The sequence below is a fragment of the Herpailurus yagouaroundi genome, unplaced genomic scaffold (genome assembly GCF_014898765.1).
Source record: "Herpailurus yagouaroundi ecotype Mexico unplaced genomic scaffold, PumYag 159, whole genome shotgun sequence".
NCBI classification, from domain to species: domain Eukaryota; kingdom Metazoa; phylum Chordata; class Mammalia; order Carnivora; family Felidae; genus Herpailurus; species Herpailurus yagouaroundi.
In genome coordinates, this window is record NW_024412400.1 from 4012211 (window position 1) to 4034718 (window position 22508).

Here is a 22508-nt window from a genome sequence, read left to right on the forward strand (position 1 = left end):
CTCTGGGCTGATGGCTCAGAGCCTGGAGCCTGTTTCCGATTCTGTGTCTCCCTCTCTCTCTGCCCCTCCCCCGTTCATGCTCTGTCTCTCTCTGTCCCAAAAATAAATAAACGTTGAAAAAAAAATTTTAAAAAAATAAATAAATAAAGAGATATAAACAGACGATGGCACTAGCTTCCCCACCCCCCACCCCCAGTAGCCAAGTAAATTACGGATCTGTGTATCCTGGACTTACCTCCTTTTCCCTGCCCCACGGTTCTGAGGTTTGGGCCTCATGTGACTCGGAAACTAACTCTACCCTCTCTACCCTCTCTCTGTCCTTTGCCTTTTGATTGTAAATCAAACTCAGATACAGAAAACCGGAAAAAAAACAAATGAATCGCTCGGTGAATTCTTATAAAGCAAACCCTCCTATCAAACGACACTCAGATCAAACAATAGAGCTTTGCAAGCTAATGCGAAAAGGTCCTTCCCTTCCACCAAATGTAACCCTCCTCTTGATGTTCATTGCAGCCTGGCATGTAATAGCTTAACAAATAAATACATAAAATGAACATGCTAGAAAGGGGAATGATCAAGTGAGGTATGGACATTCCGTGACCTACTACATAGCAGTTGTAAAGATTACGTCTGAATCATTCAGCAAATCCTTTATTTGTGAATGTGCAGGCACAGTCCTTGCTCCTGAGACTATGAGGGTGGACAAAACAAACAGTATTCATGTCCTTGTAGAGGCGACATTTGAATGGGGGAGACAGACGACACACAGGCAAACAAATTAATAGGCAGCGTGTTGGTAGTGATGGGGTTTTGGCGTGATGGTGGGGTTCGGAGCTGACGGCCAAGAAAGAATTCTTGAAGACATCTTTGGTGCAAACAGGGGCCAGGACCCGTGGACAGAAAGAGCTGTGTTATATGTGTGAGGGGTGACGGTTTATATGTCACGGAGTTGGAGGAGACAAAGTCAAGAGAAAGTTTCTTTGTTTTTTAATTTTTTTTTTAATGCTTATTTATTTTTGAGAGAGACAGAGACAGAATGCGAGTGGGTTAGGGGCAGAGAGAGAGGGAGACACAGAATCAGAAGCAGGCTCCAGGACCCGAACTGTCAGCACAGAGCCCAACGCGGGGCTTGAACTCACGAGCTGTGAGATCGCAAACTGAGCCAAAGTCGGAAGCTCAACCGGTGGAGCCACCCAGGCGCCCTAAGAGGAAGTTTCTTATAGAGGATTTCCATATGCTAAAGAAGACTCAAAGATCACTGGAGGCCTAGCTACTGTCACGCTATGGTTGTTTTTCCCTCTAGCAAAAAAGACAGGAAAGAGTTCCTGGAGATTAGGGTATTGATAAGATTGCCTTTTTCTCTAATTTACGAAGATATTTGTGAACTGATGGAGTCTCTTATCAGTGTAACCATTTGTTTTCTTTCCTTTCGTTTGTTCTTGGGCAGCTGGAGTGCCTGAGGAATATCATGCATACCCCATCTTGTGTGTGTGTTGGGGCGGTGGGGGGAGGCAGGTTTGCAGGGTGTTAGCTTGCCTTATGCTCCCTCATCAATAGTAAATGGAAATACTTGGAAAAGAGGATAGAAAAGTGCCGTCCAAGGAAGGGCCTTTGTATGAAAGGAAAAGATAAGGATTCGGTAGGCGGAGAGGGAAAAGATTAGGACCTGAGGTGGCTGGGTGGGGAACAACACAGATTTTGGACCAATGCTGGGGGTGGCTGACCACAGCAGACACCCTCAGGTGGAAGGTTCCTCTTAAGAATGTAAGGGACCCAACTACCCCTCCTCAGGTTTCCCTCAGGAATTGGACAGAAGACCTGACTAAAACTAAGTGGACCATAGAACGTATAACCTACAAGGAACTCTACGGCCGTAGACCACCCCTCATACAATGGAAACGGGCCAGTCAGGAATGGACAACCCAGCACCTACAGTTGTCAGGCTGATAAAGGCAAAACTGAGAAGGAACAAGGGGGAAGGGGCAGGGGAGGGGCCCACCAGAATCGTATAAAACGAGGACCCTTGCCTACAGTCATGGCCATTCACTTTTGAATGCCCCCCCCACCCCCTAAAGAGCTTTCGTACTATTTTTCCTCTCTGGTCTCACACTCGAACAAACTTTCGCCTGCTGCTCATTTTGTGTCTAGCTCTTCATTCTTCGAAGTGGCCGCACAATGAACCCCGGGTTTTGAGGTAAAGAATCCTGCAACATTTCAGTCCACGAGCATGTGAGCAAGAAGCAAAGTGAGGTAAGGGAGAGGATTCCAGCCAGAAGGACTAGCAAGGAATAAGAGCAGGAAGAGAGTTGGGGAAGCATTGGGAGATAAATTCTGGGGGAGGAAAGTGCAGATGCCGGAAGAACTGGGAAGCCAGGGTAAGAGGTTTGGATTTCATTGGAAATAAAACTGGGAAACTGTCGGAGGGCTTTGAACAAAGGACCATCACAGTTACATTAAAAAAAAAAAAAAATTTTTTTTTAAGTTAATTGACTTGTTTTGAAAGAGAGAGAGAGAGAACAGGAGAAGGGGCAGAGAGAGAGGGAGAGCGAATCCCAAGCAGGCTCTGCTGCTGAGAGCAGAGCCCGACTTGGGGCTCGATCCCACCAACTGTGAGATCACGACCTGAGCCCAAACCGAGGGTCTGACACCTAACCCATTGAAGCCACCCATGGGTGTAGTGTTGATTTTTCAAAAGAAAAAGGGAAATGAGTCTAAGGTGTGATCTTCATTATGTACAAACAGCAAAATTAGTAATTCCAAACCACACTGTACGCACTGGATGTGTGTGAGTACGTGTAAGTGCTTATTTAAAAGGCCCTCAGGAAAGAAATGGGAAGCCACACACCGGACAAGGAAAATAACTCTGGGAACAGAATGGGTTTGGCCGCTGGTGGGAATGAGGCACTTTTGTATGATTTGTTTTTGTTTTTGCAACAGTGAGGCCTACATTTATTGACTGCGTATCTAAAACACAATTGTGAGAATCGTAAAGCCGAACAAAGCCGGTGGGGCATCATCAAAATGAGAGTGATAACGATTGTTGTTTTTTTTTTTTTAACTGCTTCCTTAAAAGGGCTAAGTGGTTTAGAGAATGGTGATGCTGGAGGTATGAAGGAACTCCGATCATCTTACATTTTATAAATTCACCGTTGAAGGGAAACCGAATATGACACCCCCAGATGGGCCACTTTGGCACGTGGATTACTTTGAGCTGAAGTCAGTCAAGACCCAGCAGGCTCAAATAAAAAAACTTTTACCTCTCTCTTAACCATCCAAAATAATTTATGGGGGGGGGGGGGCGCCTGGCCCAGAAAGAGAGCTACTGCGAAAGACAACTTTTTCTCTGAAGGATCCATAGGTAAGGCCTGGTAAGCATCTAAGTACCAAATATCTGCCCTGGTTTCCCTCCTGGGAGTTACCCTCCTCCCTTGTGAGGTCCTAGGTCCCCATCCCATCCCTTAGCTCAGCATGTGGCAGATAATCCTCAACTGCCTGATTGCCCTTGAACCTCATATGAAATTAAATGAGTTCTTCTCCTGTTAATATGTTATATCCATTTCATTATCAGACCAGCCAAGGGACCTAAAAGGAAGAAGGGAAAAGTTTTTCGCCCCTACACTATCAAATTATTTTACTACAAAGTCAATTTGGTAAATTATTAGATATGCATGTACATAGGTCACACGGGACCCCTCCTCCTCCCTTTTCTAAGGGAACAGTGTGGGGCCCATCACATAACCTCTCTAAACCTTAATCTCCTCTCTGCTAAAATGTGGCTCACCATTGGACAAGATTATTTTGAAGCTAGTAGAAGGAAAAGAGACAGAGACAAAGACAGAAGTTTGTTATTTAAAACCACAACTGGGATGGGGCGCCTGGGTGGCGCAGTCGGTTAAGCGTCCGACTTCAGCCAGGTCACGATCTCGCAGTCCGTGAGTCCGAGCCCTGCGTCGGGCTCTGGGCTGATGACTCGGAGCCTGGAGCCTGTTTCCGATTCTGTGTCTCCCTCTCTCTCTGCCCCTCCCCCGTTCATGCTCTGTCTCTCTCTGTCCCAAAAATATAAAAACGTTGAAAAAAAAAATTAAAAAAAAATAAATAAAACCACAACTGGGGCGCCTGGGTGGCTCGCGGGTTAAGAGTCAGACTTCGGCTCAGGTCATGATCTCACATGATCTCCGGAGCCCCAGGACCGGCTCTGTGCTGACAGCTCAGAGCCTGGAGCCTGCTTGGGATTCTGGGTCTCCCTCTCTCTTTGCCCCTCCCACTCACTCTCTCTCTCTTTCTCTCTCTCTCTCTCTTTCAAAAATAAATAAAACATTTATCAATCAATCAATCAGTCAATCAATAAAACCACAACTGATTCCCCTAAAGGAGGGAATGTCTTTTCTTCCTGGGGCAGGTAACCTTTTGTTTAGCAAATCAAAATAATGGGACATCTGACCTTGACAATATCAGCCTCAAGGCATGATAAGAAAGGAAGCCTGGGAAACAAAGAAGGTTAAATAACCCTCTGGGGGAAATAAGTTACGTTTCCAGGGTTTCCAGGAGGGAGAGAAGCCCTCTTGGATGAGGAAGAGGTGAATTTCAGCCAAGGAGAGTAGCTCAAGGCCTTCTGAAGGCGACTACCTAATAAAAACCAGTTTTCATCTGTTTCCTGGTTTTGTGTGGTAATGTGACCCCCTCACACCCACCATCCACAGGTCTCAGCAAAAGAGGAGGGGAACAAAGCTTTCCATTCGTGGGATTCCAGTGCCTGAATATTGGGAAGGTGTCTGTTTGGGGGGATTCAAATTAGACGATATGTAAGATTCCAAAAGAACCACGGGTTTCCTACTGATGAGGTTTTGAATGGCGGTGGGGTGTCCAGAACCGACGGCCATGAAAGAATTCTGGAAGACGTCTTTGGTGCAACGAGGTGATTTTATTCAAGCACAGGGACAGGACCCGTGGGCAGGAAGAGCTACCCTGGGACCATGAGGAAAGACTGGGTTTATACTCTGGAGGTGGGGGGAGGTAAAGTCCAGGGGAAGTTGCCAGTGAGATTTTCATATGCTAAAGAAGACTCCGGAGACTTTGGAGGCCTAGCTGTGGTCAAACTAAGGTTGTTTTTACCTCCAGCAAAGCTAGCAAAGCATTAGCATTCAGACAGTAAGGAGCTCTTGGAGAAACGTTTGACTCTGTCGGCCTCAAGTAGTGGTCAACAGGCTGCAGGTTGTAAAGAAATTTAGTTCTGTCTGCCTTTTCCTTCTGCCTTTGTTCCCCACACGACTGTCCGAGGGGTGACAGAGACTTAGGTCCTGCAGGACTGGGATCTCTATCAGTTACTCCCTTTCCTTTGTTCTTGGGGAGCCAGGAGTGCCCCAGGAGTGTCACACATGTCCCGCCTAGGGGTGGGGGGTGCGTGGAGGTGGCTGAAGCAAGGCAGGTGACAAACGGTTCATGTGCTGGGGACCCAACGAACGGTCAGTGAGTATCACCTGTGACGGACCCATACGCAAGGCCTGAGTTGGCGGCCTCATCGGGTGCCGTCCTAATTCTGGTTTCACCAGCAGTGCCAGTATCGCTTATCGCCCACCCCCGGGGCAACGTACTACTCTCTGGGCCTCAGTTTCCTTATTTATGAAATCTGAATGCTAATTTTCACTTTTACATTTCTGGGTCCGCAAGAATTGAGTACGCTAACTTTCATTTGCCTGAACTGTTGAAGTACCTAACACATGTGGTTATTATGAAACATTTGTTTCTTGCACCTGTTGTGCTGTAGGGTAATGTCATAGCATCGAATTGCAACGGAGGCAGCAAGCCGTCTTTGAAAGAGCAGCAACCCCGGGAGACGAGGGGTCCAGCCCCACGGTGCCATTTATTCACCGTTGGACTCTATGCCCTGTAGTCTCTAAGGCAAAATCACTTGTTGATAAAGCATGGACTTAGAACCAGATCGTCCCAAAGGGCCATTTCTATTTCTGCCATCAAATTTTGAATCTCTACGTCTATACACACGTGCTCATCACTAAAGTTCACATACATGTTCTTTAAACATCATGGGGCGCCTGGGTGGCTCGGTCGGTTAAGCGTCCGACTTCAGCCAGGTCACGATCTTGCGGTCCGTGAGTTCGAGCCCCGCGTCGGGCTCTGGGCTGATGGCTCGGAGCCTGGAGCCTGTTTCCGATTCTGTGTCTCCCTCTCTCTCTCCGCCCCTCCCCCGTTCATGCTCTGTCTCTCTCTGTCCCAAAAATAAATAAAAAACGTTGAAAAAAAAATTAAAAAAATAAAATAAAAAAAATAAACATCTTATGTACAAAGACGTAAGGGTTGTGTCCCATTCCCTTGAAAGAATTCTCTAAAGGCTCGTAAAGTGGACGGTGGCTTTTTGACGAAGCCACCTATTTTTCTGAAGATGCCTTTGTCTCTGTGAGCCTTGGGTTGTCCGTGTACAAAAGTAAAGAGTCCTTTCAGAAGAATGGCGTAGCGCTTTCTCAACTTGGGATCTGACCCGACGTTTAAGGAGTCAGAGAACGGATAAAGGAAGAAGGCAGGAGGAAGTTGGGAATAGAGCACACTTTCTGGCCCTGAGGGTTGCCAGAGTGAGAAGACAGGGTCATCGGGGAACAAGGAGGAAGGCAGAGTCTTCTGGGAATCTGAGTGGGTTAAAGGCACCAATGGAAAGAAAGTAATGACAGAAAGGGAGAGGCTACAATGTACTTGGGTTACGAGACGACTTCTGAGTCTTGCCCCAAAGTAGCTAATAGGAAAGTGACTTGCAGGTGAGGAAAAAAAAAAAAAAAGTTTTTTTTTCTCCTCACACTTAATGTACCAAGCCAGAGATGAGAATATCTCAGACTAAAATATGGGCAGTAGAAATAGAGAGAAATCGATAGGCTTGAGGTGTCTTTGCAAGGAAACTCTACGGATTTCCTGATTGACACTGTAGATTGGGGTTTGGGAAAAAGAAGAATCAAGGAGGATTCTAAGTTTCTGACTTAAGCCACTGACTATTGGTTGCTGTCATTTAATTAGATGGGAAAGACCAGAAAAGAAACAAGCATGGGGAAGAGAAGAGGAAAATTAGAGTTGCATCGTGGATCAGTTAATTTGAAATGGAGACGTAACTTCCGAATGGAGAAGTCAGATAGTTTGAGAAATAACTCTGGCATACAGAGGACAGGTTTGAGGTAGAAATATTCTCCTTGTGGCCCATGCGTTTTCTGAGATGAGCTGGAGGTCTGACTAAAAGGAAGCAACACTTGAGGTACATTTTTTGCAACAACTTGGTTTTAAGAAAAGCAGAAATATGGAGGGGAGCTTCATCAACTTGAATGTATTAAAACTTTCTCAAGGGGCACCTGGGTGGCTCAGTCGATTGAGCGTCCGACTCCGGCTCAGGTCACGATCTCACGGTCCGTGAGTTCGAGCCCTGCGTCGGGCTCTGTGATGACTGCTCGGAGCCTGGATCCTGCTTCAGATTCTGTGTCTCCCTCTCTCTCTGCCCCTCCCCTGCTCACGCTCTGTCTCTCTGTCTCTCAAAAATAAACATTAAAAAAAATTTTTTTTTAATTTCTCGAGTGTTCTTGAGTGTCTCCTGCTCATTGCTTGGTATCGCGTCTTCATACTAACCCAGTCTCTGACTACAATGACTGGTGATGACGTCCTCTGGACCCACCTTTCTTGGCCAGAGCATTAGCTCAGTTGAGTTGGAACTGATGGAGAGGAGACTGCTAGCTCATTATGGGTTTATAGGAGGTCCTCCAGGAGCTCCGAGTCACCCTTGATTTGAAGCCAGAAGCTAAGGATGATACCAGAACGATCCATGTAGAAGTATCTCATTTAGGTACGGGACTGGTCTGGAATATGGGAGGGACTGGATTAATGGACATAAGACATTCATTTCCTGTTCTACTTGGGATGGTATAGCTGAGGAGAAGAAACAAGGCTGTAGCCAAGAGTAATGCCTTGTGATAACCTTGAAGAGAGGCTGTGAAGGTAGCTAATTATGCAGTGAGTAGCTCAAACTACTAACCAGTCCTTCCAAGGCCCCACTCACACATTAAACTTTTTTCTAAATTTCTTTTCTTCTTCAACATTCTGCTCTTGGCCCGGATTCACAGACTCCAGGGACAGTTCACCCTTTATCTGACTCAGACACAAGCACTCTTGCCCTAGGAAGAGACTCATGGCTAGTAGCTAGTGACATGGGAACACGAGAGGTAGAGATAATATGCATGGGGCCCTCAGAGAGTGAACTGCTGGTCCAGTAGACCAGAGCCTACACAGATCTTTCGAGCACAATTCAGAACCTAGAGGGTCCAAAATAAGATTCCAATGAAGTTCCCTGAGGTCAGGTAGCATCTAAATATTTATTATTGCATTATTCCAGAGTTCGAGCTACACCCTGTTATGTCTTTTGTCTGCATTTTATTGTTTTCTTATTACAACAATCCTATGATATACAACGTAGAGTATGATGAGAAAATTCTAAAGCTCTGAGGCTGTGCCAATTCTGGAAAAAAAAAAAAAGGAAGAGCAGTGAGACGAGCAGACTATGGTGGACAGCAGGCTTGCGGGGAGATGGACAGGGCAGGAAGACTGGTAACTGGCAATGAGCCAAAGTCCTGAAGATGTGCCCCATAGTCATTCTCTAGAACTGAGCCACCGCCCATCTCTCTTTCCAAACAGCACCCTGGCTTTGTTTGGAAGAAATAGTTCTCCTGCAGTAGAATCAGTATGGAAGTTAGTAATTAAGGGGCTGTCCTGGCAAAAAAAAAAAAAAAAAAAAAAGTTGAGCATAGGCCAACTGGGCGTTTCTTCCCTAGGATTTAAAACTTAGCAGGAAAAAAGACTGAAATGTCTGCCATCCACCTTGTCCCCGTGAACGTGTGCTGAGCAATTGGGACTGTAGGACTGCTCCTTACTTCTGCAACTGCCTTGCTTTCCGCCTCAATCCTCGAACCTAATCATTTCAGCTCCTGATAACCTTTCTGGGGGTTTCATTTTGCTTAAATGCACTAGGGCCGAATTTTTGTTGCTTGCAGCCAAAGAGCCCTGACTGGTTCTGTGGGCTAACTCCTGCCAAAGTCGGATAAAACAGTTAGAAGGGGGTGTAAACACACACCAGACGCTGCAGGGGTGTGGAACGCGAGCAAGGAGGAGCCACAGGAAGACGTTTCACTTATCCACACCTCAAGTGCAAGAAATATGTATTTTTTAAAATTTCTTCTGATCGTACTTAACCTGTTCAGAGAGCCCCCCTTTCACCTGCAAGACAGATTACTTACTCTGAGTTGGTGTAGAGTCTTCTCCTTCCTACCGTGAGGTATACGAGGACCTGGAATTGACGTGTGTCATCAGAAGAGGAAGGGAGAACCCTGCTCCTGGTCTGGCTGGTTCCTATCTCGGGTCCTTTGGCCGTCTCTCTCTGATCCACAGTGCTGACTACAGATGGGGTGACAGAAGGGTAGCTGTGAGGTGGCATCAGCAGTCAACGCTGTGGATCAGAGAGAGACGGCCAAAGGACCCGCGGTAGGGACCACACCGGACCAAGCAGATCCATCTGTCACCCCATCATCCAGGGCGGTGGGTGCCAGAGGCACACCTGTCTTCAGTTCCCTCCTCAGTGTCCAATTCGCGCTCAGTGAGAAGCTCAGATTTCATTTCCAGCCACGTCGACTTCCCCAACTCAGAAATTCTGCTCCGATCCCGGACAACGCCAATCCAACAGAATCCCCTTCGGTTGGCCATTAGAACCTCGGCGATGACTGCTTTCTCACAAGTGGAGGTACAGAAAAGAAATGCTAACACCAGTTAGTTTTTGTTTTTTGTGGGTTGTTTTTTTTTTTTTTTTGGTTTTTCTTTAATAGCATTATATGTTAAATAACTCCTACCACACATCCCTCATCATGCCATGATCGCTTTGTTTCTAACTGTAAAATCTCTGACCACATGGAAATTCTGATCTTTTTTACATGCCTAGTCTCCTGTTCCTGGACCTATCGAATATTCAATAAACGCTTGTTAAATAGAACACCACAAAAATGCACTATTTTTTAAAGACTCATCTTAATGTCTTTGCTCCATTTCTGAGAATAGCTTTTGTGTGAAGTCATAAAAATGCATTGATGAGTAGATAACATCCCCAAACCAAGATTTTCAAGTGCTTTTCAATAATTAAATTCTGAGGAACAATTTAAAGCTTGCATAGTTTTCTCTCAAATACTCTCTAGAGACAGCTGGTGCTCGCTGGGGTTCATGGGCTTTATTACAAGTTCATTTTCCTCTCTTCAGTGTTGGTTGTGCTGGCTGAAATGAGGAGGAGGGAGCAGGGGCACAAATGAAACAGGTGGGATCTGGAAGGCGTCAGAGATCTCGCATAGATGGTTAAACAGCAGTCAGCACGCAGTCCTGGCAATGCTAGTCGTTAGTAAGTGTTCTAAATTTTTGTTTTTAATGTTTATTTTTGAGAGAGAGAGAGAGAGAGAGACAGAGCGAGAGCGGAGAGGGGCAGAGAGAGAGGGAGACACAGAATCCGAAGCAGGCTCCAGGTTCTGAGCTGTCAGCACAGAGCCCGACGCGGGGCTTGAACTCATGAACCGCGAGATCATGTTCTGAGCGGAAGTCAGACGCTTAACCGACTGAGCCACCTAGGCGCCCCTGGTCTTTACTGTTTGAAATGAAATCGAGTGAGTGGTTGCGTGGGCATAAGATAGCATTTGGGGACTATAGTTCTAAGATCTGTTCCATCAGCGGAGAGCCGTCAACAAGTCTGTGAGGTATTTTGAATCTCATTTCTCTCTCTGGGTAACAGGATTTATAAACTACTGTCCCAATGAGAAAGATTAAAAAAAAAAATCTTCAGACTTTCCACGTGCCTAGCGACACACAGACTGTGCTAGAGTTTTAATCCAACGGGACACTTGGTTTCCCCAAGTTAGAACTGAATTGAAGTACCAGGAGACCTATTTCTAACCACTCAGATCCCTGAGGCCTCACCATGGTGTTAAGGTTCCCCAGAACTAAGTTTCTCACCCTGATCTACGACCCATTATAGGAACACCTGTCAATCCTGGAATTTCCAAGTACCTCCTCTTCTTCTTCCTCCAGGAAATCTTTCTTAGATTGAGTCCTCTGAGTTCCACGTTAGGCACCCTTTGGCATTACGCATCACCGTGGAGGATAGCAGGGATTATCGCTGACTGTGGAAGAAAACGGTGTGTTCTCAGATGACAGCTTCTGTGCCCTAAAGAGTGAGCCCTGGTGAAAATTTTACACTGCACGTCATGGGCAGGGGAGAAGGCACATGGTGAGGAGACTGGATTGCTGTGAAGAGGGTCAAGAAGGGTTAATGTCTAGCTCTAGAGAACGGGTTGATGTCCTGCCCGGCGTGTAGGAAACACTGAGATCCATACCATTTGAACAAAAGCCATGGCATACTTGTGGCAAAGCAAAGGATTGTATGCCTGACGGTTTCAATTTCACAGGGCATCCTATCGACGATCTAATTTGATCCTCACTAACAAAGCACCTTGTAATTAGACAGGATTACTCATTAAGCATAATTTCACAAGATGAGGAAACTCGAGACCATACAGGACAAAAAGAGGCACTCCCCTACCATCTCTCGGACTGGTCCTGCATAACGCATGGCGAGATGGCAAGAAGATTAGCATGACCACTACTCCTACACTGGGAGGCGAGACCTGCGCCCCACCTAAATTTGGACATTTGATATTCAAGGTGTGCCTCATATAAATGCTTTGTAATTGTCAGCCATTATGCCGCCACATGAGATTCTTACCTTTGGTAGATTCTTTAAACCAGATTAACTCGGGCAGCTGGTGGAAAATAGACACTGAGAAATCATAAATAAATAAGCTGATAAATCCAGAGACTTGGTCTGTCTTCCCATCTCGGATTTGGAATGATCGGTTTGTAAACCAATTATTAATTCAGCAAATACTTAGTGAGCTGCTTATATTTCCAGGCACAATTTTAGGCGCTGGCCGTCCATCAACAAACAAAATAAGCAAACTGTTGACCTTCTTGACCTTTTGTTGTAGCGGGGACTGTTGGGTAATTGAAGATGTCAGGCATTAATTAGATCCAGATGGTCTCAAGAGAAGAAGGTGCACATAAGAAATCACTGGTCCAGGGATGAAATTGCTACTCTGTGGTGACATTTAATCTGAGAGTCCAAGCACCAGCTTTGCCCAATCAGGGGTGTTTGACCGTGACATGTGACAGTGGGGGACTTACACTCCAGGACAGGTGTGTGAGAAGCGGGACGATATGGTTGACTTAAGTGCCTGCTTTCAGAAAGGATGTGAGATTTTAGTTTGGTCTTGTGTTTCAATTTGGAATCTCAAGTCATTGAGTCATGTCCTCTTAAAATTGGAAGGGTCTTCAACAGACCCTTTATTTCAGTATTTGTGTATTTATTTATGTATGTATTTTTTTTATTTAATGTTTATTTAGTTTTGAGAGAGAGAGGCGGAGAGAGACAGACAGAGAGAGAGTATTAGCAGGGAAGGGGCAGAGAAAGTGAGACACAGAATCCAAAACAGGCTCCAGGCTCCGAGGTGTCAACACAGAGCCCGACGTGAGGCTCGAACTTACCAGCCGTGAGATCATGACCTGAGTCAAAGTCAGACACTTAACCGACTGAGCCACCCAGGTGCCCAACAGACCCCTTATTTAAACTCTCCCATTCTCAGACTTCAACAACTGAGCCCAGATTTGCCCATGGAAATTACTTACAAAGTACCTGGAACAGTGCTTTGCGCCTATCATGGGCTTAATAAATATGCATTTCTATTATCTGTTTTCAAGATATGATGGAACCTTAAAGGATTATGTTAGCTAAGGGACCAGCTTTTTTTTTTTTAATGTTTATTTATTTTTGAGACAGAGAGAGACAGAGCGCGAGTGGGGGAGGGTCAGAGAGAGAGGAAGACGCAGAATCCCAAGCAGGCTCCAGGCTCTGAGCTGTCAGCACAGAGCCCGATGCGGGGCTCGGACTCAGGGACCGTGAGACCGTGAGCTAAGCCGAAGTCGGATGCTTAACAGACTGAGCCACCCACACGCTTCAGGGACTGGCATTTTATATTATTTTGAGTTTGGGACGACAGGTAGGCTGTCTATTTATTAATCTGCCGTGAGAACTACTTTTTCATGTCACCATTGCTCTTTGGGGAAGGAGACGGGAGATCTAGTTTCTAGTCTTGCTCTAGAACCTGAGCTAGTCATGACATCTTGGAATATGTTGTTCTCATAATTCAAAATACGGTATCCATCCTTCCTCCTTTATGTAGACTCGGCGAGGGTGGCAAAGTCGTGGACGTAAAAGTTCCTTACGTAAAACATTGTAAAATCGTGGGCTGCTACGAAACAATCTTGCCATTCTGCCGCCATAATAAAGAACTGATTGACGATTTGTGTTTGGGATAATTTTCATGGCCATCAAACTTCCCCAGTACCTCTTCCAGTTAGAAGCATTTTGTAGTTTCAGGAGGATAAAGGACAAAAAATTAAAATATCTACCCAAGACCGCTGATAGACTTGTCAGCGATTTGGAATGACTTCACTGGGTGTGACATTTTTTAGCAATTCATTGTGTGACTCATTGTGTAATTCAAAGCCGTAACACAATATGGTATAGACACACGGTATAGATTTCAATATTTCCCTGAAACCTGTATGCATACTTTCCCATTAATTATTCGATGTGTTGGGTGGAATTTTGCCTACTGGGAGCACCAGTGAGATGCTGCTTTGCAAGATTTTCACTTACACAGAAGTGATAATGGCATAGCTCAGTCCACACAGCAGTAAATGTTTCATTGGGTGTCTGGGAACTTTTTCTGTTTTATTTTTTATTAGGGCCCATATGGGCCTATAAAGTGTCACCGGACATACCGGAAATAAGTCCTGAGCTCAGAGGTCTTGTCCCACGGCTGCTAATGTGACAGGATGGCCAGGTACAAAAAAACCCAAAACAGACAAGAAAACTTTATTTTCTTCTAACACTTGATTTTCATTCAGTGAGTCACTAGGAGTACACTTACTATGTGACTTTCCTACTGGTAATGTAAGAAAGGTTTCTAGGTAAAAGATTTGCTATCTTGCCAAATTATTATTTTTTTAGTAGTTCAGCAAAATCAAATCACAGATGGGCAATAAACTGAAAACTATTTAGACTTTTTTTTTTTTTTAACCAGCCACATTTGTAAAAAATAATTGTCTTACAGGATACCAAACAGCAGTGATTTTTTTTTTCCACATGGTTCCTTAGAGAAAAACAAACTAAAAAGCACCAACAGCAAAAACACAAACACAAACAAAAACACCATTCTTAGCAGCCATCTTGAAAAGAAGGACCCCAAGCTAATGTAATCAGAGAAGTTTAGATGATTCTGGGGGTCACATTTTTTCTCCATTTACTCTTACTGTGAGTTAAGGGCCTTTCCCCTGTTCTTTCTTCTATGACCACATTGCAACACTACGCTGTATGTGGGTCAGCGTCCCCACTTTGTGTCTGCACCGTGAGGGCAAGGCCTTATCTTCAGGCTGCCTGAGCCCTGCAGAAGCAGAGTTTTTCACTGAGAAGCAATGGAAACCAAAGTCCATTTGGTTCAATTGAAATATTTATTCTAGGGGCGCCTGGGTGGCGCAGTCGGTTAAGCGTCCGACTTCAGCCAGGTCACGATCTCGCAGTCCGTGAGTTCGAGCCCCGCGTCGGGCTCTGGGCTGATGGCTCAGAGCCTGGAGCCTGTTTCTGATTCTGTGTCTCCCTCTCTCTCTGCCCCTCCCCCGTTCATGCTCTGTCTCTCTCTGTCCCAAAAATAAATAAACGTAGAAAAAAAAATTAAAAAAAAAAAAAAGAAATATTTATTCTACCTAACTGCTGTGAAAATGATGATTCCTTTATGAATTCACGTTCCGGGTAGCTGGCGTGAAGGACAGGAAGACTTTAAGGCTTTAAGACTCAAGGGCATACCCCAGGCTAAAGACTCTGGAATTAAAAGATAGCAGATTAGAGGCCAAGAACGAGCCCAGGATGTGGGGAAAGCAATGGGATGCCGATACACTCAGGTGACGCTCTGTTTTGCTAAGATCCTACAGTTTGGTTTTCGTCCTGACAGGAGAGCTGAGAAAATCTCTGACCTTGGGACAACTCAACAGACAGCCTGAAAGTCAGGTCATACATTCTTATCAAACTTCCCAGCATATTGGGCCTATATATGTTTATAACGTATTAGTCACGTATTCCTTACTAAGAAACGCATTAGAAGTATCAGATCATTTAGGTAACGTGAATCATGCTGCACATGGAAAGCCCTACTGGTAGTGTCTAGAATACTTTAAACAAGAATTTGCAGTTATATAGTATAAATAAGTCTACAGATCGAATGTACAGCGTGATGTACGTTAATGCTTTCGATGTACTTAATACTTTTGCATTGAATACTGGAAATTTGCTAAAAGCGTAGATATCAAGTGCTCTCATCACACACACACACACACACACACACACACACAGACGGAAACTCTACGAAAAGATGAAATGTTAATTAGCTTGACTGTAGTAATCATTTCAGCATGTACATGGATATCGAGGAATCATGCACACCTTCAATGTATATCTGATGTTTAAAATAGAATGAATAAATACCAATTTAGGAAACCAGCATTTGCTGTTAGTGTTGACAGGATAACATTACAGAAAAATTACCCTTCCCATAGTCAATTGCAGTTTTAAACATTTCAGTGAAAAAAAATGTATATTTATGAAAAATATGAAAATATGAATAATTTGCAAAACACAAAATGGCTTAATCCCTAGCATCTTCAGGCTGCCTGAGCCCTGCAGAAGCAGGGTTTTTCACTGAGAAGTAATGGAAAACAAAGTCTGTTTGGTTCGATTGAAATATTTATTCTACCTGTTGACCCAAACCGTTGGTAGCAGTAGGGGGTAATTTTTATTTTTTTCTCTAGACTCCTTACATTTTCAAAGTGGTTGATAATGTGTCGTACTATCTGATATAATAATTGGGGGGAAAGCCATTAAAGCCTTCTTTGGCTACGTTTCCAAAAACCTACATCTTCTTAGAGATCATTTTTGTGATTCTGCTACAAATCATTCCAGTTGACTACATGTCTTCATGTTCCTGAAAGAACAAAGATATTTTTGTTTTTAACATTCAGCTGTACATTCCTGAATTTTACAGTTAGTATTTTGGGGGGAATGGCTCTCTAGAATCTCCTTTCTGGAGCCTCAGGTGGACTGTTTTGTGGACTCGCATGGTATAAATACATTGCCAAGAAGCTGAAACTCCCTCTTCATAGCATGACTCATTCTCTCCCTGATTAAATTAAAAATAATCCATATTCGGGGCACCTGGGTGGCTCAGTTGGTTGAGCGTCTGACTTTGGCTCGGGTCATAATCTCCCGGTTCGTGGGTTCGAGCCCCGTTGGGCTCTGCGCTGACAGCTCAGAACCCAGAGCCTACTTCGGATTCTGTGTCTCCCTCTCTCTCTGCCCCTCCCCCGCTCATGCTGTCTCTCTCTCTCTCTCTCAAAAATAAATAAACATAAAAACAATTTAAAAAAATAATAATAACCCAGATTCCCAGACATAACTTTTGAAAGCTTTTCTAGTTTACCTCTAATGCTGTTGTTGTTTTATCAACTCTGTCATCTCCTCGTAGGTGACGCCTCTGAATATCACATACATTAGAAAATGTTATGTTTTGAAAGCACTGTTGTAAACGCCGCGTAAGCTCAGAAGAAGTTGCCGGCCGTCAGCTCCTCCAGCCATCTTTAGTGCTCATATTATTGGCCTGCTCAAGGCAAAGTTATAAACCTGGTTATTAGTGGTCCTCTGTTTATTTCATTCATTGATGTCATTGTGGTTCCAGAAGCTCAGGACTCCCCTAATCAATTCACCACCCCCTCAGTTTCATTTCTTGGGCTGTGTCACAATAGCTGTATCTTACTTCCTCCGACTCCTGTCAAGAATGATCTGTTCAAGAATCTCTGGGGAGCCCTGTTCCTGGCATTCCCCGCTGAATTTCAAAGCCCCTCTTTTAAAATGTAATCATCAGCGAATGATAATGACCATCTATGCTGTAGGCCTGGATGCATGTGTTTTCTTCCTCAGAAAGTATCACCGCTCCACTCCCAAACGCCTGAGAAAGTCCTTAAACTATGGAAACACACGTTGACACAGCAGCCCAAAGGGAACTTAAAATCAAGAAGCTAAGGGGTGCCTGGGTGGCTCAGTCGGTTCAGGTCTGACTTCAGCTCAGGTCATGATCTCGCAGTTTGTGAGTTCGAGCCCCATGTCGGGCTCTGTGCTGACAGCTCAGAGCCTGGAGCCTGCTTCGGATTCTGTGTCTCCTCCTCTCTCTGCCCCTCCCATGTTCATGCTCTGTCTCTCTCTGTCTCTCAATAATAAATAAATGTTAAAAAAAAACAAAAAAAAAAAAGCTAAGAGGGAGAGGTCACATGACCAGAACTCTAGCCAACACCCTTGGCTACCTGTGCCTGTCCCTCCTCCGACCCATGTATACAAGCAGGGTTTGGTAGAAAGCAATGGGAATACTGACTTGTATGAGGGACAGGACTGACATGTTGAGAGCTGCAAGGGTTCTTCTGCCCAGTTCACGGAATTGACTGGAACACAACGTATCAGCCCCCTTTCATTTTAGAGAGAGAGAGAATTCTAAGCAGATTCTGGACTGTCAGCATAGAGCCCCACTCAGGGCTTGATCCCCCTACCGGTGAGATCCTGACCTGGGTGGAAATCAAGAGTCAGATTCTCAACCAACTGGGCCATCCAGGCATCCCCAGGGCTTTTTCAAATTCGCTTTCCTTCTGGCCACACATCTGCTTGGAAAATATCTTGTAAGCTGGTTCTTACAAGTTATCTTGTAAAACAGAAACGGAGAGACAGAGACAGGCAGGCAGCGAGCGATAGACAGAAATGAGACACAGACAGACAGACAGAAGAGACAGGGGCTAAGACACAGCCACCGTACATTTGCCTGAACCCAAATCCCTCCATGTGGATACCCTCAGCATTCTAAATCTCATTAGAATAATAAAAGCAGATCCCACGGACTCTGGAACGTTTCCGTTCCAGTCTCTGTTCCAAGCCAGATGGCCCTTTCATTTTTCAGAGCAGTCACTGAGATAACTAAGAAGCAAAAAATAAATACTGGCTCTGCTGGAGGAGGAGAGGTTCCCCGGTTCACCTTTATTTATTTATTTTTTTTAATTTTTTTTTTCAACGTTTATTTATTTTTGGGATAGAGAGAGACAGAGCATGAACGGGGGAGGGGCAGAGAGAGAGGGAGACACAGAATGGGAAACAGGCTCCAGGCTCTGAGCCATCAGCCCACAGCCTGACGCGGGGCTCGAACTCCCGGACCGCGAGATCGTGACCTGGCTGAAGTCGGACGCTTAACCGACTGCGCCACCCAGGCGCCCCCCCGGTTCACCTTTAATAACACGTGTTCACACCTGTTAAATGGCATCGTGACATTCCTATGGGCTGATTTCTTAAGGTTTGAGTGATGCTTGAATATTTCATACAGTATGTCTTCAAAGACTCCTACCACCTCGGAATGCCCATCACCAACCTTCAATAAGACCAAAAGGAAGCAAAGGTGAAGACCACATAGAGAAAGGGGCGCATGTTTTCTGTTGTTTGTCCAGCTTCCTGCCATCTTCCTGCCTCTGCGATGCCCTGTGTTTTTCCGTCCTCATAGTTCTCTCGCGCTAGGGACGCTCTTCTGACTGGCCTGCTAAGTCAAAAACTTCACAACTTGGTCTTCGTCAACCTTTCCAGCTTCACTGCTGGCTGCGATTCCTACCCATGAGGAGCTTCTAAGCACCTCAAACCGTCCAGCACCCCCTTGGCTTTTATGTCGGAGCCTTTGCATGCATAGTACTTATCCCCAACCCCTAAATTCCCCCACTGCTCCCATTAGCTCCCTATCACCTCTCTACATCCATAGGAGGGTCTGACATCTGTTACCATTGGCTTCTCATGATTGTATCTTGTGGTATTTATGCCTTTGCTAGTCTCCCTCCACGCTGGATCAGGGCTGGTCAGGGCTGACAGGGAACAGCTTCCAAGACTAGTCATAAGGCCACTGGGACTTCTTCTGTTTTGTTTTCCCCAAGGAACAACAGATGCCACATTGTGAGGACGCTCGAGAGGCCCACAAGGAGGAGGGCCGGAGGCGTACTGCTCACAGCCAGGACCGGTTCTGCCGCCATGTGAGTGAAAGCCAATCCTCCAGCCCTAGTCAAGCCTTCAGGGGATTGCAGCCCTACTCAACATCTAACTAAACCTCAGAATATACCTTGAGCTGGCTCTGCCCGGCCAAGCCACTCATGAATTCCTGAGCCACAGAAACTGCGAGGGACAGTCCGTGTTTATTGTTCTTTTTTTTAACATTTATTTATTTTTAAGAGAGAGAGAGAGACAGACAGACGGACAGAGAGAGAGGGAGACACAGAATCCAAAGCAGGCTCCAGGCTCTGAGCTGTCAGCACGGAGCCCGATGTGGGGCTTGAACCCACCAACTGCAAGACCATGGCCTGAACCGAAGTCAGTAGCTTAACTGACGGAGCCACCCAGATGCCCCTGTTGTTCTTTTAAGGACTAAGTTTCGGAGTAATTTGTTATGCAGCAGTAGATAGCTAACACAACATCTTTCCTGTAGCTGTAGTGTTTGCCTCTGTGTGAGCTGAATGGCTCCTCGCTGGGATTCTGTGGCCCCAAGTGCTTTCCAACCTCATACCCACCATATTAAACTTTAGTCTTGGTTTATTTGGTTTTCTTGTCTGTCTCCCTCACTTGCTTCAAAATGTTTGAGGAATTATCAAATTCTCTCATCCCTGGAGGCTGCACACCCCGGCAGCCTTTAACTGTCAGAGATAACATATATCCTGGACAGGCAAGGATGAACTAACAATCACGACCTCATCATCAACGATAAAAGGAGAGAGAGGCAGTGCCACCTACTTCTCTTATATTTGGACTTTCATGAGGCATTTGATTGGCCGACGACCATGATTTGCCTAGATATTTCCTCTGCAATAGGCAGCCATAGAAAAGCCTCAGTGGGATATTTCCAGGCGAAGATTATGATCGAACACACACAGTTATCTTTTCTCCCACTAAAATGATCGCGCGACAAACAGAAACGGAGAGCAGAGAGCGGGTGGGAGATGATGGCTCCATTTTGGAAGACGCAGAATGGTTGGGGACTAATGACTTGGATTTGCTAAAGGTATAAACCTTGAGGATTGTTTTAAAGTTTGTAAGAAGAGGAGTTGGGCCCCTGGCTCTGACTCAAACCCCACTTAACAAAGTCGAACCCAGAAGGCCAAGAGGCCAATTCTGTAAAGGAATGGAACAACAGTGAATGCAGCGAGGGCAACGGAATTGCAAGTCGTGGCTCCTGAAAGTCAGAGGGTGGGCACAATAAAATATTTCATCCCCACCTCACCACTACTTGAGGAAGCCCAGAGTCAATCCTCTGCCCCCCACCACACACACAGAGCTTCCCATCGGCGGTTTTATGCCTCCGTCTTCAACATCAGTGGGCGACCAGTAATCAAAGACATTTGGTGGATTCCTCAAATAAGAGAGCTAAGGGACAAAGAAAACATAAGGGAAATGGAAGAGAAAAGAGAGAAAATCCACGAAGCAGGATAAAATGCCCAAAGTAAGACTTTATCGTTAATGTTTCCGTAAAGGTAAGAGACTGCATCCATGTAACCAGAAAAGGAAACAAAAATACCACAGTGAAGAGAACAAAGTGCAAAAAAGAGCTCATGGGAATGAAAAACGTACACAACAGCAAAATCCCACATCATCAGCACGAGTTAGAAGACGAACTCAAAGAAATGTCAAAAACCATATGAAAATACGAAGTCAGAAAATAAAAGAAAATTAGAGGATCTATGCATGAGATCTAACACCCAGTATTTAGGCCAAAAAAAAAAAAAAAAGAAAAAGAAAACAAAGAGGACAGATGGACAAAAAAGATAGGCAAATGCTTTAAAATGTTCTAAAGGACTAAAGAAAGAGATGATGCTCCAACGATACTAATATCTAGTATCTAGTATCTTGATCTAAGCTCAATGAAGGGCAATAGCATCAACTGGGTAACCACCGAATATGCTAGGTGTTTACAAAGATAAGTGGACTTTATCTTCTTAACAACTCCATGGGACAGGCACTATTTCCCTCAAGGTACATATGAATAAATTGAGGTTCAGCAAATCTCAAGCAATTTCATAATTGCTAATAAATGATGAAGCCTGTAATAAAACTTATGCTTCTATACCATTGCGTTCAAACTTTTAATACTCTTCCGAATTTTTTCTTCAAAAAAAAAAAAAACCAACAAAGTTTCATTCCCTTGGGGTTTTGTGAACCTGAGGCTGCTGAAGAAAGCTTCCAAAAATCATGGCAGAAAAATAATAGTGAACAAAACAGATCCTGCCCTGAGTTTTTCTTTTATTATTAATGTTCGCCACTTTGCTTTATAGGCCTAGCATTCTTACAAAATAAACTGGTAGATAACTGTTTATTGCCCTTTCCTAGATTCATCTGAAAGTGAGCTGTGAGCTTGTGGAGGAACCTTGGCAGATATTTGAAGGTAAATCCACAAACGAGGGATGTTCAAGAACATCCAGTGGTGGGAGCGTATGCTTGCTATCTCGCCTATTTTGGATTTTTCTTTTTCCCCTGATCTGTCTTATGGCTTATGTTCACTTTCACTGAGCAGGTCTCATTGTTTATTAGTTCTAATTAAGTATGGACATGTCAACCATCAAATGAGAACATTTGAGACTGTAACCACACACTATGTGTTCCCGAAGTCTCCATGGGGCGATTGGAGCTAAGAGTAAGCCAATAAACCAATGCCATCTTGGATTTCTCCTTCTTCTTTTTTGGACCCAGAGAAAATTAGTAAACGTGTGTGGAATTGCACTTTATTACAAAGCACATCAACAGGATAAAGGGAGTGAGAAAGAGAATTCATCCTGTGATTTGTTGGCAAAGTTTGGTTCGGACAAGATACGACCATAACGTAATTCTGAAATTGTCGCGTTCTCCTTTGCTTATAACCCCGTGTGATTTTTATGAGTTAAGATCGTTAGGTTAATGTAAATACATCTTTTTGTATACTTTTTGAAAGGAACTGTTGCAACTGGCCAAATAATATTTAACTCATGTGTAAAATTCTTCCGAACAGTCTCATTAATCCAAATGAAATAAAGAAAAACCATGAACTCATATCTTTTTATCCCATGTAATAATGACAGCACTAAAGAATAGCACTTGTGTGGTACTTACTGTATATCAGGCCTTCATTTAAATGTTTCACACATAGGTACTCTTTGAACCCACCCAGAAACCTTGGCGGTTTCTGTCATTGCTACCATTTTAACAGATGAGAAAGTTGAATAATTTGTCCAGCATCTGGGAAGGA